General features: G+C 43.0%; 1 protein-coding gene across 1 annotated transcript in view; it reads left to right on the top strand.

Moving 5' to 3' along the window:
- The window catches only part of NSMCE2 (NSE2 (MMS21) homolog, SMC5-SMC6 complex SUMO ligase), a 304600-nt gene that overhangs the window by 38688 nt on the left and 249975 nt on the right, over nt 1–15937 (top strand). The gene's annotated exons all lie outside the window — the stretch shown is intronic.

The raw sequence follows: 15937 nt of genomic DNA, 5'->3' as shown, positions 1-15937 counted from the left end.
CGTAGGAAGGATCATAGAAAGATAGAGTTGGAAGAGACTACAAGGGCTGACGAGTCCAATCCCCTGCTGCCATGCATAAGACACAATAAAAGCATTCCTGACAGATGGTCATGAAGCCTCTGCTTAAAAACCTTGGAGAAGGAGACTCCACTACAGAGTTGATGGAAAACAGTCTAAAGTAGTCGCAACAGAAAAATAGATGGACTGATTTTTTTTTTCAAATCAACTCTGTGTAAATTGGGTCTTTTTTCAGAAGAACTTTTTGTTGTGTCAGGAGTGACATGAGAAACTGCAAGTTGCTTCTGGTGTGAGAGAATTGGCCGTCTGCAAGGATGTTGCCCAGGGGATGCCCAGATGTTTGATGTTTTACCATCCTTGTAGGAGGCTGCTCTCATGTCCCTGCATGGGGAGCTGGTGCTGACAGAGGGAGCTCAACCCACTCTCCCCAAATTCAGACCACTGACCTGTTGGGATGGCCCTTTTTTGAACTTTGTACATCTCTGCTGTAGCCAACTGGAATTAATTTAGTGAATTACTTTAAACTAGAATATTATACTATTTGTTACTGGTATTGTGCTATTGTTTATGCGCTCATTATATTTTGTGTGTTTGCACTATTGAGGCCTTTTGTGAGCCACAAACATTGAAACATTGCTTCGTCTGGCTACAGATTCTATACTTGACACTTTTATCCCTCTAATGTACTGTATATCCCAAGTGGCTAAGACTGGATTTCTTCCCAGCTTTGAATCTCCTATCAGTCTCTGCTGCAATCTGGCAGAGCTCCTGAGAGCCTGGTTTATTTTTCTTTGTTGACTGAAAACATTTCTCCTGTTCACTGGCTCATTAATTTCTCCAGCTGTACTAGGCGCCAAGCCTTTCTTAAGCTCAAAGCCTTGGGAATCCTCTGGTAGCAATCCAGGCCCAGGGAACAGACAATCATCCCCAAACCCTTCAGGAATATTCCCATTACAAGAATCACTTTGAACACGAACCACATTGTCCTTCTCTGCATCTAGAGCAACCTCCTCATTAGACACATGAACCTCATTGTCACTACCATCATCCAGAGAACCCTGATCATTAGACACAACCTTGAACTAGACCTTATGGTGAAAAGAAAAGGGAATTGTTCCCATGGGAAGGAGTTGTTGTTTATTTGTTCAGTCACTTCCGATTCTTCGTGACCTCATGGACCAGCCCACTCAAAAGGGATTTCAGGAGTCTTATCCTCCAACTCCAACTCTCCACATCATGAGGAGACAGCAAAGCCTAGAGAAGACAGTTATGTTGGGGAAAGTGGAAGGTAAAAGGAAGAGGGGCCGACCAAGGGCAAGATGGATGGATGGCATCCTTGAAGTGACTGGACTGACCTTGAAGGAGCTGGGGGTGGTGACGGCCGACAGGGAGCTCTGGCGTGGGCTGGTCCATGAGGTCACGAAGAGTCGGAGACGACTGAACGAATGAACAACAACATCCTCCAACTTACAATATTGGCCCTCAAGGTGTTGATTGATTGCACCTGTAGGAATCCCAGCCCATCATATCCAGTGATGAGAGTCAAGACACAAGCAGTTGAGCACTTTGAGCACAGTTAGGAGTCAAAGCAAAAGGAGAAAAATGTTGGCCATTTGTTGTCTTTACATATTTTATCCTGGTGCAGATTTCCAGCCTATTTAATGTTGGGTTGCTTTCCTTATGATCCTGGCAGCTCAACTGTTTCCTTGGAACCGTTTTCAGTCCATTTAAAAATGGCAATAATGGATGGTTTCAGCCCACTTGAGAACACTGAGCAAGTCATCATGAGCTTGATAATCTTTCTGCAGGTAAAGAATATGCGTATATTTCCCTCTGACCTCAAATAATCCTTCACCCTTGCCACTTGTAAAACAATAAAGCTGTCTGTTGGAAATGAAAGATTGTCAGCAAAGCATACAATTGGGTGGCTTTGAAAGCAAAGCCGGTGTTGACTTAAGCTGCCATTGGAGCAAACAAGCAGGTGAACCATACCAACATCCTCTTTTGATTGATTCAGCAGCCCAGTGAGTAAGAAACGAGCAGTTGGATTTCAGTGGTATTTCCAGCAACAGACTGGGAAATCCTTTGTTTGACCAGGAATGGAAACTCCCTTCTGTGCGGCTTTTAGCTCACCTGGATGATTATTTACTTTCTGCTACTTCTCTTTTCCAACAGCTTTATATTACTCGTCCTCGTCCACCCACCATTCCAACTTCACCATACCCCCTGCTTGGTGTTATGGTCAAGGTCTTAGACAATGAAGTCATCCTTTGGTTTAATTTTTAAAAAGAGGGGATCGGTTCCTCTTTCTTATATTATACTCTCAAAGTGAAGCACATCAAGACAGACATGCAAAATTGAGGTTTTGTGCTGGTTTGTTTCCTGACCCTGTAGATCAGAAAGACTCAGCACGACTTTCTCCTTGGATCCACCTTCGTTTTTGTTTGGTTGTGGTTGCTTTGAGGGCAGGATAGAAGTGTGGATGAAAGAGATGTTGATCCAAATGTACATGTACACGTGCCTTCAAGTCACATGCCAAATTATGACAATCCTGTGAATTTTATAGGGTTTTCCTAGGTAAGGAATACTCCTAAGTGGTTTTCTGAGTTCCTTCCCCTGAAATATAAACCTTAGCAGTCTCACATCCAAAACTAACCATGGCTAACACTGCTTAGCTTGTAAGATCAAGCAGGATCTGTTGCTTGTAGGGTATTTTAGCCATAAATAAATGTGTGTCAGTAAATGACGTTCAACTCTATTACTGCTAAGGAGGCTGTTCAGGTCCTGAACTCGTGCTTGGCAGTTGTGATTGTGGTGCCGGGATTGTGGCGCAGCTGGCTGAGTGTCAGCTGCATTAAGATCACTCTGACCAAAAGGTCATGAGTTCGAAGCCAGCCCGGGTTGGAGTGGGTTTCCAACCAATTGTGTGTAGCCTGTTGTCGACCTTTGCAACCCGAAAGACAGTTGCATCTTTCAAGTAGGAAAATAAGGTACCACCTTAAAGTGTGGGGAGGCTAAATTAACTGACTTATGAGGCCATAAAGAAGACTCCAGCAAAGCATTCCAACGGGGAAGCATGCGGGGAATGCGGAAGTACTTCATCAGCGTTGCAGATGGACGATGAGAGCGACAGCTCCCTTGGCGGCCAGGGAAAAAAAAAGTTAAATAGCCTCTGTGTATGTCTGTATATGTTTGTATGTCAGAAATTGGCATTGAATGTTTGCCATATATGTGTACACTGTAATCCACCCTGAGTCCCCTGCGGGGTGAGAAGGGCGGAACATAAAAGCTGTAAATAAATAAATAAATAAATAAATAAATAAATAATGATGGTCTGGATGAGGGCGAACAAATTGAAATTGAATCCAGACACGACAGAGGTACTCCTGGTCAGTTGCAAGGCTGAACGGGGCATTGGCTTACAGCCTGTGCTGGATGGGGTTACACTCCCCCTGAAGACACAGATTCGCAGCTTGGTAGTTCTCCTGAATTCATCACTGAGCCTGGAACCCCAGGTGGTGGCCAGGGGAGCATTCGCACAATTAAGACTTGTGTGGCAGTTGCACATGTACCTTGGGAAGTCAGACTTGGCCACAGTAGTCCACATTCTGGTTACATCCTGAATAGACTACTACAACACACTCTACGTGGGGTTGCTTTTGAAGACTGTTTGGCAGTTTCAAATGGCCCAACGGGTGCAGCCAGATTGCTTACTGGAGTGGTGTACAGGGAGCATGCAACTCCCCTGTTATGTTAGTTCCACTAACTGCCAGTCTGCTTCCGAGCACAATTCAAAGTGCTGGCTTTAGCCTATAAAGCCCTAAATGGTTCCGGCCCAGCTTATCTGTCCAAACATATCTCCCTCTATGAACCATCTCAGAGATTAAGATCGTCTGGGGAGGCCCTCCTCTCAGTCCTGCCTCCTTCACAGGAGCGAATGGTGGGAACAAGAGACAGGGCCTTCTCAGTAGTGACCCCTCGTCTGTGGAACTTCCTCCCCAGTGATATTAGATCGCCCCCCCCCCCTTTTGACCTTCAGAAAGAGAATGAAAACGTGGCTCTGGGATCAAACCTTCAGAGAAGAACTATAGTGCAATAAATTGACTGGAATTATGTGCAATGAATACTGGAATGATGTGGATTATGATTGTGGATAGCATGGTTTTATAGTGATTGTACAATCAAAATATTAAAAATTAAAACAACAATTAAAACAATTAATTAAGACACATCCATTAGAATCGAAATCCAAAAACCAGTCCAGGTCCACTCATTGCCATAAGTTGTGTGATCTTCTTCCACTTGCTGCTCACTGATCAAAAGCTTGGTCCCATAACCAGGTCTTGATTTTCCTTCTAAAAGACAAGAGGGAGGTGACCAATCTGATATCTCTAGGGAGAGCATTCCATAGGCGGGGGGCCACTGCTGAGAAGGCCCTGTCTCTTGTCCCCATCAACCGTGTTTGCGATAATGATGGGATCGAGAGGAGGCCTCTTCTGAAGATCTTAAACTTTGTGATGGTTCGTGGCAGGAGATACGTTCGGACAGGTAGTCTGGGCCAGAACAGATGTTGATGATGACGATGATTATTATTATTTTACTGACACAAAAACACAGAATATCACAGCAAATGAGATCTATATGCTGGATTTCGTATCAGTAAAATAATAATAATAATAATAATAATTATTATTATTATTAAGGTCACCTATTGAGTTCATGAGAGAACGAAGATTTCAATAGAAATTTCTTGAGCCATTGCTCGACTTCCTTTACACTGCAGTATAGTACATCCAATTAATGTGTAAGAATTTCTTCATGGCCACCTCCTTCAAATATTTTGGGGATAGAGGTGGGTGGAATGAATTGCCGTGATGCAAGATGGCAGCTGGTTGTTGGTTGTGTGATAGCTTAGGAGAGGTGCTGGTTTCAGATGTGGACCTAAATTCTGGGATTGGAATTCTTTTTTCCCTTTGGCATTTTTTTTAATATAACAGTGATCCAGATAGGAATCACTCCTGCACATCCAAAGGCAAGATTTGCAAAAGAGGACAGGAATTAACAAAATGTAGGAGTATGTCTTAATGCCTACAAGAACAGGTTATTGTACCCAAGAAGAAAAATAGGAGCTAAATGGTACCAGTAGTACAATAATGCTTCCCTATAGTGTTGATCAAAAGATAATTAAGAGTGTGCTATGTTATGCCTTAAACGCGATAAACACATCCTGGAATATAGCTTTGCACAAATGGCTTTGGTCAAGGGGGTTCCACAATAACAAGTTGGAAGGAAATAGGTTGCTGTGAAAGCTAAAACGCAGTCAACCTCAAACCAGAACCGACTGTATTGACTGTACATTTTCATAATCTTTGTGTAAGCACAGCTTTGCAAATAAGACCAGAAAAGGTGGTGCAGCCCACAACAAAGTTTAATTGCCTGCTTGCCTACATATGCTCAAGTGAGTCACCCGTGCGCTATTCATAGTCCAGAAAGGGGTGGGGGTGGGGGGAGTGCTTGAATTCATCCTCAACTTAGTTTAGAGATGATGGTGATGACCACGTGAAGGTGAGAGGGAAAGACAAAGAAGAAGAGAGGGTTCCAATCTCGATATGTAAGAACTTGCAGTTGAAGGACATCTGGAGAACTCCATGATTCCCACCACTGCCTTAGCCCCCGAGAAAGGGGTCAGACCAAGCCTGGTTTGCTTCTTTCAATTAGAAATGTGGAGTGGGTGCGGCTCTGTGATAGGGATGCCAGTTCTCAGGACTTGATCCCAAGTCTCCAGTTTTCATGGCAGGGATGCAAGTTTTCCAACTCAGCTCCAAGCCAGAGTAAAACTGCATGCAAATCTCCAGCTTGGCTACGAAACCAGCAAATTAGGACAATGGGCCGGGGGTTTAGCACAGTTGGTAAATCACCAGCAATTATAAGATCTATCAACCGAAAGGTTGCAAGTTTGAAGCCCCAGGTCGGTGTGCACTACTGACTGTCAGCCCAGCAGTAATGGAGTGACGGCACCCTCTGTGGCTGGATCAAGCCCAACCTTCCATGACACCAAAAACCTGGACATTGAGTCAAAACAACACTCCTCTTTCTGTTCTGTCTGCCTCTGTATTGTCTATATAAAACGGCATTGAATGTTTGCTGTGTACTGTGATCCGCCATGAGTCACCTACAGAGTAAGAAGGGAGGAATATAAACAAAGTGTTGTTGTTGTTGTTATTATTATTATTATTAATTGATGCCTATATAGCAGGCATCTTCGGCCCTCTAGATGTTTTGGAGTTCAATTTCCATAATTCCTAACAGCCAATGATCAAGGGTCTGGAGAACAAGCCCTATGAGGAGTGGCTTAAAGAGCTGGACATATTTGGCTTGCAGAAGAAAAGGCTGAGAGGAGACATGATAGCCATGTATAAATATGTGAGTGGAAGTCATAGGGAGGAGGGAGCAAGCTTGTTTTCTGTTGCCCTTGAGACTAGGACGTGGAACAATGGCTTCAAACTACAAGAAAGGAGATTCCACCTGAACATGAGGAAGAACGTCCTAATTGTGAGAGCTGTTCAGTAGTGGAACTCTCTGCCCTGGAGTGTGGTGGAGACTCCTTCTTTGGAGGCTTTTAAACAGAGGCTGGATGGCCATCTGTCAGGGGTGCTTTGAATGATTCTATGATTGCTCTGCTGATTTATGGGGGTAACTTAGTGAGTTAGGTGTGTGGGGGTTTAATGGTCCTCTGGGGCTCTGCATGGATTGCACTCTTAGATCTGATTGGAAGCTTGAATGATGTGGGAATTTTTTTGGCGCATTGACAGTGAACTCTCCTCCCTTCCTCGATTGCCTTTCTTACCCATTTGGTGCAATACAGTTCTGGGAAAAGGCTTAGATATATAGCCCTGCTTATCTCTCTAGCTGACTATCTATTGCATTATTGATGTACATGACGATCTAAAAACAAGTCAGCGAGACAGGTCCACACCCTGAGAAGCTTAACTCTGCAGCTTGACAATAGGAAGATCTCAAAGGAGAAGTGTTCAAGGAAGGACTGCAGGTTAAACATCCCTTATGCAAAATCCTAGAGTTGGAAGAGATCTCGTGGACCATCCAGTCCCCTTATGGTCCCCTTTTGTGGGACCATAAATGAAGCCTTTTGGAGCTGGTACCCAAGTCTAAAGACAGTATTCATTTCCATCCTGGGCCCGGTTCTGTTCCATATCTTCAAGTTTGCAGACGACACCAAATTGGGAGGGATAGCTAATACTCCAGAAGACAGGAGCAGAATTCAAAACAATCTTAACAGATTAGAGAGATGATGGGCCAAAACTAACAAAATGAAGTTCAACAGAGACAAATGTAAGATACTCCACTTAGGCAGAAGAAAAAAAAGGAAATACAAAGATACAGAATGGGGGAATGCCTGGCTCGACAGCAGTATATGTGAAAAAAATCTTGTAGTCCTTGTGAACAACATGTTAAACAGGAGCCAGCAATGTCATATGGCAACTTAAAAAACCAGTGGGATTTTGGCCTGCATAAATAGGAGTATAGTGTCTAGATCCAGGGAGGTCATGATACTCCTTTATTCTGCCTTAGTCAGACCACACCTGGAATCACACTGTGCCCATTTCTCGGCACCACAATTGAAGGGAGATGTTGACAAGCTGGAATGTGTCCAGAGGAGGGTGACTAAAATTGGGGTTTTTTTTTTGTGTCAGGAGCGACTTGAGAAACTGCAAGTCGCTTCTGGTGTGAGAGAATTGGCCATCTGCAAGGACATTGTCCAGAGGATGCCTGGATGACCGACAGGTTGCAGGTTTGAATCTGGGGAGAGGGCGGATGAGCTCCCTCTATCAGCTCCAACTCCTCATGCGGGGACATAACAGAAGCCTCCCACAAAGATGACTAAAATGATGAAGGGTCTGGAGAACAAGCCCTATGAGGAGCGACTTAAGGAGCTGGGCATGTTTAGCCTGAAGAAGAGAAGGCTGAGAGGAGACATGATAGCCATGCATAAATACGTGAGAGGAAGCCACAGGGAGGGGGGAGCAAGCTTATTTTCTGCTTCCCTGGAGACTAGGACGCGGAACAATGGCTTCAAACTACAGGAAAGGAGATTCCACCTGAACATTAGGAAGAACTTCATAACTGTGAGAGTTGTTCAGCAGTGGAACTCTCTGTCCCATGGTGGGGTGGAGGCTCCTTCTTTGGAAACCTTTAAACAGAGGCTGGATGGCTATCTGTCGGGGGTGATTTGAATGCAATTTTCCTGCTTCTTGACAGGGATTTGGACCGGATGGCCCACAAGGTTGCTTCTAACTCTATGATTCTGTGATTTATATTTCATGCATACATTATACACATAGGCAAAGGTCATTTTGTGTACAATGTTTGTGAATAATTTTGGGGATGGAACAGGTTTTGTGTACATGAAACCATTGGAAAACAACATTGTGAGAATCTCAGCCACCTATTTGGATGATTTTGGAATCAGGCGTATTTTGGATTTCCGGGCAAGGGATGCTCAACCTGTTTTTTCAAGTGTGACTTAGCGGTTTAATGAACAGAGCTGGCGGAGACATTGAAAGAGCCCCTGTGTACTCCAGGAAGCCAGCGGGGTTATTTTTTTCGGTGCAACAATATCCTGCCTTTGATATTTTGTGGACTGCAAACTGTAGCCAGCTTTGGGGTTTGCATTCTAATTGTAATTATAGAAAACGGGAGAAGGACACAATAGTGCTCATCTTTGTTGTGGCTTTTTTTCCTGCCCGGGGAACAAACATACTTTTAAAGAAATCCACCGGTTATAGTAATTGTGGAAAGTTGGAAATCCTTGCTTTGGTTTGGGCAATAAGCTTATTTCAAAAGAATTCAGGTCCCATTGTAGGCTAAAACTCTGATAAGTTTCATTTTCCAAATCCGGTTTGTCTGCATTTTTGAAGGGCTAAAACTCTGAAAATCCTTCCCCGTACCCACATCGTCTATTAATAGCCGCAGTGCTCCTTTTTGTCTGGTTTAAGAAAAAGAAAGGGCTGTGCAAGCTGATATTTACAGGCTGATTTTCCAGCAATTCTATTACGTTTCTGAAATGGATCTAGAAATAACAGTTTACCTAAGATATCTCCTAAATCCTAATAAAAGGAACGGAAGATCGTAACTTCATGCAATGGTCCCATAAGTACTATTTTCTGGGTGATATCCCAGAAACTAGAACAGCATTTGTGGAATAGCTGTGAAAGCTATCTATGTACCTTTGTGTAGCTAAAGAAAAGAAAAAAACTAGGAAAAACAAAAATAATTTCAAAAGACATTGTGCAAAAAAAGATGTTTCTCTAAGTGTCTGAAGATTAAACCATTATTTGCAATTAGAGCATCAAGGACCACTAACCAGAGCAAAGTGTTTCAGATTTCACTATGCAACATAATTTTTGTTCCCAGGTTGTAGATGTCATTTCCTAATTGGTTCTATCATTTAAAAAATGGAAAAAGGTGATTAAACTTATTTATTAATTAATTTACAGTATATATTCCGCCCTTCTCATCCTGAAGTGGATGCAGGGTGGATCACACATATACGGCAAACATTCAATGTCAATCATACAATGACAAGACAGAATATATATTGTTGTTGTTCATTCGTTCAGTCATTTCCGACTCTTCGTGACTTCATGGACCAGCCCACGCCAGAGCTCCCTGTCGGTCGTCACCACCCCCAGCTCCTTCAAGGTCAATCCTGTCACTTCAAGGATGCCATCCATCCATCTTGCCCTTGGTCGGCCCCTCTTCCTTTTTGCTTCCATTTTCTCCAGCATCATTGTCTTTTCTAAGCTTTCCTTTCTTCTCATGATGTGGCTAAAGTACTTCATCTTGAAGTATGGATTGGTTGGATCTTCTTGCGGTCCAAGGCACTCTCAGCACTTTCCTCCAACACCACAGTTCAAAAGCGTCTATCTTCCTTCGCTCAGCCTTCCCTAAGGTCCAGCTCTCACATCCATAGATGACTATGGGGAATACCATTGCTTTGACTATGCGGATCTTTGTTTCCAGTGTGATGTCTCTATTCTTCACTATTTTATCGAGATTGGACATTGCTCTCCTCCCAAGAAGTAAGCGTTTCCTGATTTCCTGGCTGCAGTCTGCATCTGCAGTAATCTTTGCACCTAGAAATACAAAGTCTGTCACTGCCTCCACCTTTTCTCCCTTTATTTCCCAGTTGTCAATCATTCTTGTTGCCACAATCTTGGTTTTTTTTATGTTTAACTGCAACCTAGCTTTTGCGCTTTCTTCTTTCACCTTGATTAGAAGGCTCCTCAGCTCCTTCTCGCTTTCGGCCATCAAAGTTGTGTCAACTGCATATCTAATGGTGTTAATGTTTCTTCCAGTAATTTTCACCCCACCTTGCATTCCTCAAGCCCTGCACATCACATGATGTGTTCTGCATACAAGTTGAATAGGTTGGGAGAGAGTATACAACCCTGCCATATGCCTTTCCTTTTCCCCATCTTTCTGTATCTTTGGAGGCTGTGCTTGGTTCCGGCCACAGGGGGTGCTGTTGCTCCGTCTCTTTAGCGAAGAGTTTTCTTTGTTCGTAAAGTGTCTGCCTTTTTCGAATTGAAATGCCATGCCTAAACTCATCCTCAAAATAGTTTATTGTATGGACCCAAGACAATGACAAAAAACACCACCTGCACATAGTAGTACCCCCGGAGCAACAGGCACCAAATATGCTAAACAAAAACCATAATCATGCTCCCACAAAGAGCAAAAACAGTGCAAAAACAATGCAATGCAAGTTAACAATAATTAAAGTACATTTTGGGAGAGGGTCCAGTTGTTCCTTAGAGTTTCCTCGGCAGTTGATTGCAATTTTATCTAACTGTCTTTCTGATCTTTTTTGCAGATAGAGCAAAAAGGGCTACTTTGTAAGTTACATTGTAATTTGTGTTGTTCAGCAGAAACTGCACTGTTTCCGCAATACCGTTCCCTTTACCTTTTGTCATCATGGGTTTCAGGTGCCTTTCTCTTGGGTCACTAAGCAATGGGCAGACTAACAGATAATACACAATGTCTTCTACCTGACATTGACTACAAATACGTAGTCTGTTTTCCCATAGCACGTTATGGTAGCAACCATCTAATACTGCGGTTGGCATTACTTGAACTAGCAGCTCAGTGAAGGCAATTCTTAAGAAAGGTGGCTTGAGCTTAATCAGATATCTGTTGTATATCAGCCTGTGATTGTGTCTAATGATCAGGTTGCTTTGGATGATGGGAATGACAATGTTGTTCATGTTCAAGTTGATTCCTCTGATGGGAATGGGGATGCTGTTCATGCAGATGTTTCTGAAGGGAATGGGGATGATGGTATGTTTCCTGGGCCTGGTTTTAGAAATGTGGAGCCTGAATGCAATTCAGATGATGAGCTGGAGAGGCTTATATTGCTGCAAGAGGATTTTCAAGGCCTTGAGCCTGGGAAAGGCTCTGAGCCGGAGTCCCCTGGTCAGTTATCTCCAGGTGCAGATTTTAATGAAGCTTTGAACAGTAGAAGTGTTTTTAGCCAGCAAAGACAAACAAACCGCCAGTTACAGTGCTCAGCCAGATTGCAGCAGATGTTAGCAGTGAAACCAAAGTTAAGGAAAAATCAATTTCTAGCTGATTAGGAAATAGGGCAGGGATATAAGTTCCAAGTACAGAATCTAGCTTCAGACGAAGCAACATTGGAATCACGTTAAGTTCTTCATGCCAAGTTCCTGGATTCTTGTCTTTGTTTGATTCCTTGTTTAAGTGCTTTTGCTGTTATTTGCCTTTGAATTCAAGTATCTAGTCTCATTGACTTTTTTGGACTATTTCTCCTTGGACTAATTATTCCTTTTTTCTTCCTAATCAATTGGATTTGCCTTTTACTGTGGATTACTTTTTATTGCTTTGGCTTTTACTACCTTCAATAAACTGCTTGCTATTTTAGCCCAAGCGTGTGGTGTTCAAAGTCAGAGGGGATCCTGCTCTGGAGTGCAACAATATCTGGCTCTGAAGTGTTCAGTTTTCAAAGAGGAGAACCATGAGAGAAAAATACCTTGTTGATTGTAGGGTCCTTCTTGAATCAATCCAAAATAGCCAGTCTCCTAGTTGTCCCTTATTCATGTCCAGGGCAGAATTCAATTCAGGAAGATTGTAGTTGAGTAGGAGGTTTTCTAGGCTGCATTTCCAGTGTTGATGTTTACTCATTTCTTCATAGAACAACACTGGAAGATTGTTGTTTTGAAGATTAGCAATTTGTTTCAGGTATCTTTATCTACTTTTGATTTTACTGACAGCCATCCAGATATCCAGTGTGCAGAATTCCTAAAATACCTACTCGCTTTAATGTGATTTCTATTTATCTACTCACATTGCTGTTTTTGATCCGCTAGGTGGGTGGGGAGTTGGGCTGAATGTCAGGAGCTCACCCTGACCCGATGTCGAACTGTCAATTTTTCGGTGGGCAAGATTTACTGCAGGTGCAGATAGTGATTAACCTGCTGTGCTAAAGCCAGCCCTTCCAAAACTGCAAAAACTTTGTTTTTACAGGACAACCTGCAGCACATTTTGCTATAGTTTTTCAGTGGATATCTGATAGACACTCAACCAATGCAACACAGCTTGTGGCAGCCACAAAAACAAAGTTTCTGGAGTATAACAACTCCTTTCAAAATAGGTATGACACAATTAAACAGGAAATAACATTTTCAAACCAGGAACAGATTTTGTTTTTCAAATTTTGTCATATAGTGGTATTGGTGGAAAGTGGTAATTCCTGGAGCAGGGTGTAACCAGTTCCTTTGCTGGGTCCAGTCATCCCATCTGACCTGTATGTACAGGGGCAGATCCACACCTGAGTTTCTACCAATCAGGAATTTTAAAAGTTTAATTTAGTGGGGGTGGGAAGTGGCTTAGTGGTTTGGCAAGCATTATGAGTCAGAAATTCTGACTGATCTGCTGCAAATCATCTGGTTATCAACCAATAGTTGCTACCATGCTTTCTGCCTCTTTTTGATGTACAGATTGCAGAATCTTGTGCTTTCTTGCTGCCAAATCTGGAACTAGTGTAGAACTTTATATCCCATCCCTCAGTCTGTGGTTGTCAGGAATAGCATGAGAGCAATGGTCTTCCATATAGGGCCAGTTTGCATCCTTGCACCTGAAACTGGGATGCACTGAGCAGCATCTTGCGTGGGAGGAGTCTCGGTTTTGGTCTCTTCTCCTCTTTGTCATGGGGAGATATTTTTGTTTGTGGCTTTGCAGGGTTAATAAGCGCGTTGACCACTTCTGCTACATCCTCTGAGAGAGTATGGAAATGACTAATAGGACAGATGCCACTGCCTATACAAGGTCATACACAACTCCTCAAGACATGTTTGTACAGATTTTTCATCTACTTGTCTGACAACAGGAAGGTCATGGAAGAGTCCTGCATCCTGCCTCTCTTTGTGTCTTAAGAACTCACTTGCTTTCGTGGTTACTCAGGTGATGAAGGAAATTGATTTGGCTTGATAGATATAACACCGTCCTCCGAATTTTATTTCTTGGTGCCTTGGTTTTTAGGCCTGTTTCTGTGGTTCTTTGGGGTGCTGATTCAGAAAATTTCATTGGATAGACTGCATCTCGAAAAGCCTCACTTGGCCATGGTGGTCCATGCCTTAGTTACATCTAGAATGGACTACTGTAATGCACTCTACATAGGGCTGCCATTGAAGATTGCCCAGAAACTGCAATTAGTGCAAAGATTGGCGGCCAGATTACTAACAGGGAGCAATTATAGGGAGCATACAATGCCCCACTGACAGCTCCACTGGCTGCCGACAAGTTTCCGGACTCAATTCAGAGTGCAGGTTATCACCTATGAAGCCATATACGGTTCATGTTCAACCTGTCTTTGAGACTGCATCTCCTTCTATGAACCAGCACGGGCTCTGAGATCTGTGTCTTAAGCGTGGTTGGTGGGGACAAGAAAGAGGGCCTTTTCAGTGGTGGTTCCCCAGCTTTGAAATGCCCTCCTGAGGGTGATGAGGCTCCCACTCTCCAAGTCTTCTGTACACAATTGAAGACATGGCTATTTTGACAAGCCTTCATTCATGTTTTCTTTTTTTTTTTTTGAGTTGTTGTAGGTTTTTTCGGACTATATGGCCATGTTCTAGAGACATTCTCTCCTGACGTTTTGCCTGCATCTGTGGCAAGCATCCTCAGAGGTATTGAGGTCTGTTGGTCTGTTGGAACTAGGTAAATGGGTTTATATATCTGTGGAATGACCAGGGTTTTCTATGACATGAATGACGAGAAACTGCAAGTTGCTTCTGGTGTGAGAGAATTGGCTATCTGCAAGAACTTTGCCCAGGGATGCCTGGATGTTTGATGTTTTACCAACCTGTGGAAGACTTCCCTTATGTCCCTGCATGGGAAGCTAGAGCTCGACAGACGGGAGCTTACCCCATTCGCTGGATTTGAACTGCCGACCTTTTGGTCAACCAGTTCAGCCATCACAAGGGTTTAACCCATTGCACCAATGGGGGCTCCTTTGATCATGTTTAGAAATCCCCAATGAACATATTTGAGGACCTAGAGATTATTTCTCAGTGCACTTTATGAGATAGATATTAATTGCAGTTTGTTTACATCTGCAGCTACTGCTGCATTTTATGATTTAACTGGAGTGGGGGGGGGGGGGTTATGATGTTTATGTTGTTTGCTATTGTTTTTTTGTTATTTTTTTTTTGCACTGTGTATTTTGTGTGTTTGCACCATTGAGTGCTTTGTGAGCTGCCCTGAGTCCCTCCGAGATATGGTGGTGGAGTATAAACAAAGTTTTATTATTATTATTTGATACACAACAAAATTGATACACAGCAAACAAGATCACAATGCTGGCTTTTGTATTTGATCACACCTTGGACACTTTGTAAATGGCTAGGACTGTGTGATGTATCGGCAAATAATGCGTGCAGATCCAAGTAGGGTGGCCTTTTGCAGTTGACAAGTGGCAGTTTTGTCAGTGCCAATTGTGTTTAAATGCAGGCCAAGATCTTTAGGCACTGCACCCAGTGTGCCAATTACCAGTGGGATAACCTTGACTGGCTTGTGCCAAAGTCTTTGCAGTTTGATCTTTAAATCCTCATATCGTGTAAGCTTTTCCAGTTCTTTATCAATTCTGCTTGCACCTAGAATTACAACAATGACCATCCATACTTTGTATTGTCGAAGGCTTTCATGGCTGGAATCACTGGGTTGTTGTAGGATTTTTTGGGCTATATGGTCATGTTCTAGAGGCATTTCTCCTGATGTTTCGCCTGCTTGCCATAGATGCAGGCGAAATGCCAGGAAAAATGCTTCTAGAACATGGCCATATAGCCTGAAAAAAACCTACAACAACCCATCCATACTTTGTTTTTTCCCATATTCATGAGGTCAGGAGCATTGTGCTCCAAGTCAGTCTGAATTCAAAAGTCCCAGCATAGTTTGATGTGTTCATTTTCTGTAACTTTTTCAGGTTTGTGATCCCACCAGGTCTTTTTTTTTTGTCGTTGTAGGCAGATGGTATTTGTGGCACAAGTTCCAGTCGATCATCTGAGCAACAGTATTGTGCCTCTGCTTATAGTCAATCTGTGTGATCTCCTTGCAGCAGCAGAGTATGTGATCCATCGTTTTGTCTGCTTCCTTGCAAAGTTTACACTTGGAAACTGTCATTGACTTTTCAATTCCGACTTTGATGGCATTGGTTTGAATGGCTTGTTTTTGGACTGCAAGAATCAGGCCCCCAGTCTCCTTTTTCAAAGTTCAATTTGTGAGCCACATCCATCTTTTTTCCTTGTCAATTTGGCTCTCGTATTTTTCCCAGGAACTGTCCATGGAGAGCCTTCTTTTGCCAATTTTCTCTTCTTCTCTGCATTGTATT

This window comes from Anolis sagrei, chromosome 4 (assembly GCF_037176765.1).
Source record: "Anolis sagrei isolate rAnoSag1 chromosome 4, rAnoSag1.mat, whole genome shotgun sequence".
Taxonomy (NCBI): domain Eukaryota; kingdom Metazoa; phylum Chordata; class Lepidosauria; order Squamata; family Dactyloidae; genus Anolis; species Anolis sagrei.
The sequence above is the reverse complement of the archived record's forward strand: the minus strand, read 5'-3'. Positions and strand labels throughout refer to the sequence as shown.